Source organism: Mastomys coucha, unplaced genomic scaffold (genome assembly GCF_008632895.1).
Source record: "Mastomys coucha isolate ucsf_1 unplaced genomic scaffold, UCSF_Mcou_1 pScaffold1, whole genome shotgun sequence".
In the NCBI taxonomy this organism is placed as follows: Eukaryota; Metazoa; Chordata; class Mammalia; order Rodentia; family Muridae; genus Mastomys; species Mastomys coucha.
This window is the reverse complement of record NW_022196891.1, coordinates 38,186,823-38,197,225: the sequence shown is the minus strand read 5'-3', so window position 1 is coordinate 38,197,225 and position 10,403 is coordinate 38,186,823. Positions and strand designations below refer to the sequence as shown.

At 38.9% G+C, this 10,403-nt stretch overlaps 1 pseudogene; it reads left to right on the top strand.

The window, feature by feature from the left end:
* The first annotated feature begins 301 nt into the window (after positions 1-301).
* LOC116072392 lies at positions 302-465 on the top strand (annotated as a pseudogene).
* Positions 466-10,403: the final 9,938 nt, after the last annotated feature.

Sequence of the window (10,403 nt, the reverse complement as noted above, 5' to 3'; positions counted from 1 at the left end):
GGCTAACCTAGTTCTCAGAAAACTTCATTGTTGTTCCTAGAATCTTTGATACGTCTGGGAATTTGAATATGCTTGACCCAAGGAATGGCCCTATTTGGAGTTGTAGCATTGTTGAAGTAGGTGTGGCCATGTTGGAGGAAGTGTGTCACTGTTAGGGTGGGCTTGGAGAGCTTTCTCCTAGCTGCCTAAGAATGCCAGTCTTCTTCAGTTTGCCTTCAAAGAGGGAGAACTCTCAGCTCCTTCTGCACCATGCCTGCCTAGACACTGGTATGACCCTGCCCTGATGGCAAAGGACTGAACCATTGCTTCTTGGCCTTCTGGCTAAGATCAAGTGTAGTATCAAGTGATAAAGGACTGAACCTCTGAAGCTATAAGCCAATTCCAATTAAGTGTTGTACTTATAAATGTTGCCTTGGTCATGGTGTATTTTTACAGGAATTGAAACCCTAACTAAGATAATTGGCATTCACATGGACTTACTGTTTATTCACATTCTAAAAATTCCAACCTTCGGCTATGTTTATTTTAATAAACCTTGAAATTTTTCTTCTTAAGCATTTAATTACCCTCTAAAACCATTTATAATACCATTGAAATAATGGACAGTTAGAAATGCTTAGCCTTGTAGCTGTTGAATATACTAATAATCTTTATTCTTACATTTCACTAGTCATAACTTGTATGTTCACCTGACTCTATTTTTTTCTTTAGTTAGATTGTGCTGAGATGACTCTCATAACATTAACAAAAAGAGATGACTCTGTATCACTCAATGAGATCCATGGAACATGAAATACTTTTAGCCTTTAAAATCTGCTTCTTTTAAAATACAGCTACTTAATGATCAGATATATGAATATGAAACATCTGTTTTTCTTGCTTTTTAGATCAAATAATGTAGCCACCAATTCAGACCAAAGATTGTTGCCTTTGGCACCTACCAACTTCTGAAATGATAACTGCATGTTTCTTGTATGTGTGTTTCTAGGGCTGACCATTTGATATTAGATAATCAATTGATGTGTAGTTCTCTGGGACAGACTATTTCTCAACTCAGAATATAGTTATTCATAAAGAACTGAGGCCTTGAGAGGATTTCTTTGTTAATGTTAATATGTTTACTAATGTAATCTTTGTTCATATCTTGTAGAGGCATTTATGTTGGTGATACCTTAGAGGTATAGCATAAAATGTTTTATGCATTAGGAATACCCAGCCATACACACAAGAACAGACACACATGCATACATACACACACACACACACACACACACACACACAAACACACACACACACACAATGTTATTATAACACATTTTAAATTGCCATGAATTTAAAAGAAATCAGTTATAAGTACAATGAAGGATTTGAAGGAAGATAAAGGAAGGACAGGATAATGTAAGTATATTGTAATCTCAGATATGAGACACCCAACATATATACAGCAGAAGACTTCTGGGTCTGGACTTAGTCAGAGAAGATAAACCTAATCCTCAAGAGATTTGAAGGGAGTGAGGAAGTCTGGTGGGGTATGGGTATGGGTGTGGGTGGGGATACCGTTTTGGAGACAAGGGGAAGAGGTATGGGATATGGAACAGTCAGAGGGTGGGCCAGGAGGGTGATAAAGTCTGGACTGTAAAAAATGATTAAAGTATAAATTTAAAAATATATAAAGACATAAGAAACTAAAATAAAAACAAAATCTGAAACTATTTCTGAAAAGATGAAAAGCTAATACAACAAAAGTAGATATTGATGATACATATACATTTATTGTATGTTGACTTTCGCATTTAGCATTCATATTTTGTGTTGGGCACTGTTGGGCACTGGCTAACACCAGCCACGTAAACTCCGTACATCTGCGCAATGCCAGCCACATAGGCATGTTTACTCTGCACACCTGTGTATGCTTGCCTTTCCTGCTGTACCCTCTCCAAATGGGTGATGCAGTGGTCAGCAGACACTGCTGAGCCAATCAGGCATCGACACATCCACACAATAGGGTTTATAAGCCGACCGCTCCAGAGGGCGGGGTCCTTCTCTCACTTCAAACTTGGGCGCTCCTAATAAAGTGTGGTTGAGAAGAATCCTGCTGTTGTCGTTGTCCTTCCTGCTGGCAGGTAGTCGTGACATTTTGTTTATACTATATGAATAAGTCCTGTATGACTCTCTGGAAGAAACTTGATAAAGCAACCATGGGAAACACTAGGAGAAGACCATGACCTTGCTGGATCTTAATCAATGTATAAGCCTTTTTCTTTTCATCTGCTTTAGGCTTTGGAAACTTGAAAGTTTTATAGCTTACTCAATAATCAATAAAACACAGTAATTTATTTTTCTCATATAGCAAATTATCTAAATTGTGATGCAAAAACTAACACAAGTATTACGGTCTCGCCATGCAGAATCAAGGTGCTAGCAGAGTTATTTCTTTGTGGAGATATAACTGGCTTTCTCTGACTAGTCTCATTCCTTGCTACAGACTCCTCCTTGGTGATTTTCCTCATGAGAATCCTTGCAGTTGGACTGCAGAACATGTTTATTTTATCTAAGTATTGATTACATTACAGTATCTGCCAATAAGCATTCTAACTTTGATTCCAAAGCAAATAATTTTGCATGTATTGTCACTTTAAGTTCAGAAAATAAAAATAAGCTTTGTCTTCAACAATTCCTTGGGTCAAGTGTTAGAAGGCTATCTCCCAATACATGGAGTTTCATTTTGTTCCTTTTATTTTCCAAACATGTTTTGTTTCAACAACTGAAAAATATGAGCTCATTCATTATCTGCAAATTCTCTTGTGTAATGAGAAATATCAACATGTCCACAAATCGTTGTAGTTATTTCCATAATAATAATTTTACACCATAGAATCTATTGGCTCCCAACGCCTGACTTTTTTATGATGACTTCTTTTTTATACAAATAAACCCACGAATCTAATGATGTTCTTGCATAACATAATAGATTATCACTATCCCATTCCTGGTTAAATGGAGGGAATTTAGGTTAGGGAATTAAGGGCATTAAAAAAAAGCCAGGAGAGTTACAGATATTTGAGAAACTTAAAATTGAAAATAATGCATCAGTGTTGGCTGCTAGAGCCTAAGAGACAATTCATTCAGCCCAGAGCCTTTGCCAAAAGCTTTTATGCCTGTGAACTAGTCACTGTCATAACACAGGTGCTACCTCCTATGTTGCCCTTCCGGCTTCTCTCATTGATAATCAGAGCCTAGAGGAACTTTTCTACTTCTTCCTCCACACAGAAAGCACAGATGTGGAAACCTTCTCAACTACTTGTAAAGTAATGTTGGAAATAATCACAGAAAACAAGATAAGTTTTGAAGGAATGACAGCAAAATTGTAAAGTGAACTTGATTTTCAGGCCTTAACAATATTTTCTTGTCAGTGGTTTCTGACTTTGTATATTCAGAGCTGTCAGAATTTTAAGGATATTTCACTGACATATGAAAAACAGTCCTCACTTGTCCTTATGTTCTGAGACATTGTAATTTCGTATAAGTTAATTATACCTTAAGGTTTTAAACCATGAGTTTTTTTTAAATCTAATAAACTTTAAATTTTTTAAGCCATTTATTTTGATCACATTCTTCATACTCCTCTGATTTCTTCTAGATTATAATCCTCCATAACTACCAAAAAGAGTGAATAGAAAAACAAAACAAAATGTCAAAAAATATAAAAATATAAATATGAAAATAAACAAAACAATTCAAATACAGGAAGTCAATTTCAGGTACTCCTGAGCATACATTGGGCCTGCTCTCTCATATTACTCCACTGGAGAAAACTTATTTTTTCATTCTTGCAGTTAACCAGTTTTAAACATATTCATAGTTAGGAGTGAGAATCCATGCTTGCTTTCTTTTGACAGTACTGGATGATTTTTGCCTGTGCTTGCCTTGTGCATACTATCATAATCTCTGTGAGTTGATACATTTATTATCACTGCTGTGTCTAGATGATGATGTTTCATTGCTGTCATCAACTACCTCTAGCACTTAGAGTTGTCTTCTTCAGCATATAATCCTGACTCATGAAGAGAAGAGTTTGATAAAGATATATTATTTACTGTTTTAGTCAGAAGAAGAGAGCTTATAGTTTGGCACTAGCTCATTTTCTTCGTATTAGATGGCAGAAATGATTTTTCAGTAATAGAGCTTTACTGGAAGGTAACCAATAAGCCTGGAAGATATCCATAAATAGTACTGTTCATGGAAGAGTCCACGAGGCCTCTTTAACCAACTACTCAATAATGGAATGAAAATATGATACATTTACACAATAGAATATTACTTAGCTGATAAGAAAAGTTGGATTATGAAATCTGAAGAAATAATCATCTCAAGTGAGGTAACACAGACCCAGAAAGACGAGCACTTCATGTTTTCTCGGATATGCAGATGATAGCTTTTAAACTTTAGATATGTGTGGTAAAATCCAAGCGATTGCAAAAGTAAGTATCTCGTAAGAGATTAAGATGGGAAGAGGGAGTCTTTCAGAGAATGAAGAGACAGAATAGTTTCATGAAGGACAATTTCAAATGAGAAATTGCAACAGGAGTATTAAATGGGGGAGGAGATAACAAGGCATAGTAAGCGAGGGAATATAACCTTTAGAAAAGTTATGTGGTTGATATTGTTCTTCCTATGGGGTTGCAAACAATTTCAGCTCCTTCACTCCTTTGGGGACCCTGTGCTCAATCCAGTACTTGGTTACCAGCATCTACCTCTGTATTTGTCAGGCTCTGGCAGAGCCTCTCAGGAGACAGCTATATCAGGCTTCTGTCAGCAACCATTTCTTGACATCCCCTTGGGTTTGGTGACTGTATATTGGATGCATTCCCAGAAGGGGCAGTCTCTGCATGGCCTTTCCTTCCGTCTCTGCTCCACATTTTGTCTCCTCATTTCCTCCCATGAGGATTTTGCTCCCCCTTCTTAGAAAGACTGAGGCATCCACCCTTTGGTCTTCCTTCTTCTTAAGTTTCATGTAGTCTATTAATTGTGGGTATTCTGAGCTTCTGGGCTAATATCCACTTATCAGTTACTTCATACTATGTATGTTCTTTTGTGGTTAGGTTACCTCACTCAGGTTCATATTTTCCAGTTCCATCCATTTGCCTAAAAATTTCATTAATTCATTGTTTTTAATAGCTGAGCAGTACTTCAATGTGTAAATTACTACATTTTCTGTATTCATTCTTCTGTTGAAGGACATTTGGGTTCTTTCCAGCTTCTGGCTATTATAAATAAGGTTGCTGTGAACATAGTGGAGCATGTGTCCTTGTTATATATTGGAGCATCTTTTGGATATATGCCCAGGAGTGGTATAGCTAGGTCCTTGGGTAATATTATGTCTAATTTTCTGAGGAACCACCAGACTGATTTCCACAGTGGTTGTACCAGCTTGTAACCCCACCATCAATGGAGGAATGTTCTCCTTTCTCCACATCCTTGCCAGCATCTGCTATCACCTGTGGTTTAGATCTTAGCCTTTCTGACTAGTATGAGGTGGAATATCAGGTTTGTTTTGATTTGCATTACCCTGGTAATTAAGACATCCCACCCCCAAGCTTCCAGGGATTAAATGACCAACCAAAGAGTACACATGGAGCAACCCATTGCCTCAGCAGCATATGTAGCAGAGGATGGAATTGTTAGTAATAAAAGGAAAGGAAAATTGGACCTGTGAAGGCTTGATGCTTTAGTGTGCAGAAATGCCAGGACAAGGAGGCAGGAGTAGATGGGTGGCTAAGGGAACACCCTCTAACAAGCAGGGGAAGGGTGATGGGATAGGGGCTTTCTGGAGGTAAACTAAGAAAGGGGGTAACATGGCATGTAAATAAAGAAAATATCCAATAAAAAAAAGAGTTAAGATATTGTAATGGGAGCCTAGTTAACGCTCAAGAAGTAAACAAACCATAGACTTCATGTAGTTCCTGAAACTGCTCAGGTTCATTAGACCTAGCATCCCTAGCATATGTAAGTAGTAAAGACGGCTGAAAGACAATTTTGGATCTCCTGTGCTGTCTACAAATGGCTCAAACCAATAAAACTGCCTACAAAAGAAATTCTCCAATTTGTCCAACTGTCTACAGACTATGTGGTGCTCTAGGTCTTGAGCTTTTATAATTTGTCACCCATGCTGGAGTAGGCTTTTGTAGATGCACTGTCTTTGAGTCATTTCAGCTGCTATGACTAAGTCCTCACCCATATCCCTGTAGGTAATGACAATAAAATTCATTGGTCCACCAAGATGGGGTTTGTTTGTTTGTTTGTTTGTTTTTCTTTGGTTTTGGTTTTGAGACAGGGTTTCTCTGTATAGTCCTGGCTGTCCTGGAACTCACTCTGTAGACCAGGCTGGCCTTGAACTCAGAAATAGCCTGCCTCTGCCTCCTAAGTGCAGGGATTAAAGGCATGTGCCACCATTGCCAGGCTGGTCCACCAAGTTGGATGTTGGTGCTTTCTTTACTTTAATCTGTTATTAGTTCTCTATCAGGGATGAGTAGACAGTTGTTTGCATCTCAACAGAAGTAGTATTATGCGCCAATACCCAATCCTCTTACAGAGTAAGGAGCTAGTAAAAATAACAACAAAGCCTCAGACTCAAACCACTTTGTTAAGCCAGGAACACTGAAGGAAGCAACTTATTGATGCAGGTGGAATATAATATCTTATGCTGCTCAACCAAGACTTTGGTTTCATACTTGATTCACCTCATCTAGCAAAAGACATTTTTAAGAAACCACATGCAAAGACGTCTTATGGATAAGGTTGAATTCCTCTAGTCTCAGTTAGGAAATAAGCTTGTTTTAAGTTGAAAAAAAAAAAAGAGAAAAGTTATGTGGAATCCTTGTGCTGTAGAAGTATCCTAACACACACATACACACACACACACACGCACACACACACACACACACACACACATACACACACATGTTTATAATATCAATATAAAATACACATGTGCCAAGGTAGTATATTCCTGTCTTTGCTACCACAGTCCCTACAGGTTTGTTATATTTTACTTGTGCAAATTGAGAGGACTGTCAGAACTTTCGAGGTTAACAGGGATGATAAATATCACCTGGAGCACTATTTTTAACACATCTATGTTGACTTTATAATAACTGCAGTACTGGTGAACAAGGCTTCTAACTCCAGAGGTGCAAATAAATCCAATGAACAAATTGGAGAACACTCCTGACAATGCTCACATTTTAAGTACTCGAGAGTAGATAGATCATGCATCTAGGAAAAACAAGTAAATGTGGTAGTTCTGCTGAAGGAATATACCAATAAAAATGACTCCTACCAAAATTCTGCTGTACTCATACACTGATGGCTCACTCAGGCATCATCACAGAAGTTTCCTCTTTCATTAGATGGGGAGTAATAAAAACATCCACGACTGGACAATGCACGAAGGGTTAGAGACATGAGTTTGTGGAGGGTGAGAACTATGGATCTATTCTCATTCTCCTAAATATAAACATTTATTCTAGTTTCACCAACATTTATTGACAATAATTTCATTTTTCTATTGTATTGTTTTGGCTTCTTTGTCAAAATCAATAGACTATAGATGTGTGGGTTTATTTCTGGGTCTTCAATTCTATCCCATTTGTCAAAGCATCTGTTTCTGTACCAACACTACACAGTTTTTGTTTTTGTTTTTTAATCACTATTGCTCTGTACTACAGCTTGAGGTCAGAGATGGTGATTCCCATCTGAAGTTCTTTTATTACTCAGGGTTATTTTTTGTTTATCCTGGGTTTTCTGTTTTTCCATATGAAGGTGAGAATTGATCTTCCCATGTCTGTGAAGAATTGCTTTAGAATTTTAAGGGAGATTGCATTGAATTAGTAGATTGGTTTTGGTAAGATGGTCATTTTCACTAATCCTACCTATCCATGAGCAAGGGGGATCTTTCCAACTTCTTTTATATTAGATATTTTATTTATTTATACTTCAGATGTTTTCCCCTCTCCTTCTTTCCCCTCCAGAAACCCCCTATTGTACTCTTTCCCCCTACTTCTATGAGGGTGCTCCCCCACTCACTCACTCACTCCCACCTCAATGCCCTGGCATTATTCTACACTGGGGTATCAAGCCTTCATGGTACCAAGGGCCTCCCCTCCCATTGATGCCAGACATGGCCACCTTCTGCTATATATATAGTTGGAGCCAGTCCTTTCTCTAACTCCTCAATTGTGGTCCCCGTGCTCAGTCTAATGGTTGGATGTTAGCATCCTCCTCTGTATTTGTCAGGCTCTGGCAAATCCTCTCATAAGACAACTATATTAGGTTCCTGTCAGCAAGTACTTCTTGTCATCCACAATAGTTTCTGGGTTTGGTGTCTGTATATGGGATGGATCCCCAGGTGGGGCAATCTGTGAATGGCCTTTCCTTCAGTCTCTGCCCCACACTTTGTCTCCGTGATTTAGACAAGAGCAATTCTGGGTTAAAAAATGGGAGAAGGGTCTAAAAACACTTCACTGGGGACCCTGTGCTCAGTCCAATGGATGGCTGTGAGGCTCTACTTCTGTATTAGTCGGGCACTTGAAGAGCTTCTCAGGAGAGATCTGTATCAGGCTCCTGTCAACCAGCACTTGCAGGCATCCAAAATAGTGTCTGGGTTTGATGATTGAATATGGGAAGAATTCCCAGGTGGAGCAGTCTCTGGATTGTCCTTCTTTCAGTCTTTGCTACATAGTTTGTCTCTTCAACTCCTTCCATGGTATTTTGATCCCCCTTTTAAGAAGGAATGAAGTATCCACACTTTGGTTTTCCTTCTTCTTTAGTTTCTTGTGGTTTGTGGATTGTATTTCCAGTATTCCCAGCTTCTGGGATATTATCAACTTATAAGAGAACGCATTACGTGTATTCTTTGAGCTCCCAGGGACTAAACCACCAATCAAAGAGTACAAATGGTACAAAGAGTACTCATGGCTCCAACAGCATATGTATAGCAGAAGATGGCTTAGTTGGTCATCAAGGGGAGGAGAGGCCCTTGGTCCTGTGAAGGTTCTATGCCCCAGTGTAGGGGAATGCTAGGGCCAGGATTCGGGAGAGGGTGGGGTGGTGAGCAGGGGGAGGGAGAAGAACAGTCCCTCCCCCACCCGAGGTGAAACTGGGAGAGGAGATATCTTTGTTCCTGGCTCCTCCCAAATTGCTTATGTTATTCAAATGTCATTGTAACCTGAGATTCAGTTTTGCTTTCTTGTATATAAATGCTGAACCCCAAAAGTAAAGGTGAGCCTTGATTGGAAACCCTCAACTCGGCTTCCTGTCCTTTTGTTCTGTGTTTCAGGTCTCCTTTCTCCCTTCAGTCAAGGCAGAACCCAGTTCGTGAAACTGCGGAACAGTTTCACAGTTCCCTGAATCTTCTGATATCTTCTTTAACTTCTTTCTTTTGGGACTTGAAGTTTTTGCCAAACAGATCTTCACTTACTTGTTTTGTTATACCAATATATTTTATATTGTTTTGGTTGTTGTAAAAGGTGTTGTTCCCCTAATTTTATTCCTGGGCAGTTTGTCATTTGTATAAAGGAGAGCTATTTATTTCTTTAAGTTAATTTTGTATCCAGCCTCTTTGCTGAAGGATCAGTTGTAAGAGTTCTCTGGTCAAATTTTGGGAGTCACTTATGTATACAATCATTTCACTATCATATATTAATGATACTCTGTTAAGCTTTTAGATAGGACCATGATAAGGTGTCCGCTGAGAGGCTCCACTAAGCAGCTACTCAGACATATATAGATACACACAGCCAAACAGGATGGCTGTTGGGCATTCTTATGGAAGAACAGGAGGAAGGATTGTGAGTCCCAAATGGGATAGGAATTCTACCAGAAGACCAATATAGTCAATTAACCTGGACCCTTGGGGCTTTTAGAGTCTGAACCACCAACCTAAGAACATACACGTGCTGGACCTAGTCCTCCCTTCTTCTGTGTGGTAGATTGACCTTCATATTACTCATGAGCAACTGGAGTGGAGGCTATCTCACAAGCTCTTGCCTGTATATGGGATATTTTCTACTAGTTGAGGAGCCTTGTCTGGCCTTAGTGGGAGAGGAAGCTCCTAGCTTCACAGAGACTTGAAAAGCCAGGGTAGTTGGAGGGAGGACTGTCAGACAGGATTACTAGGAGGAGGCAGTGAGGAATTAAAGTGAATTAATAATAATAATGGTAATAGTAATAATAATAACTTTTATAAAAGAATTAAAGGCACTGGAATCTCATTTTTAAATGATATATGTTCCTCACTCAAACCTCTTCACTCAGGGGCCCCCTACACACCTGTCTGCCACCAAGAAGAGGCCGAAAGAGCGTAGGAGACGAAAGGGGTGGATGACTTTCTTTTTTTTTTTTTT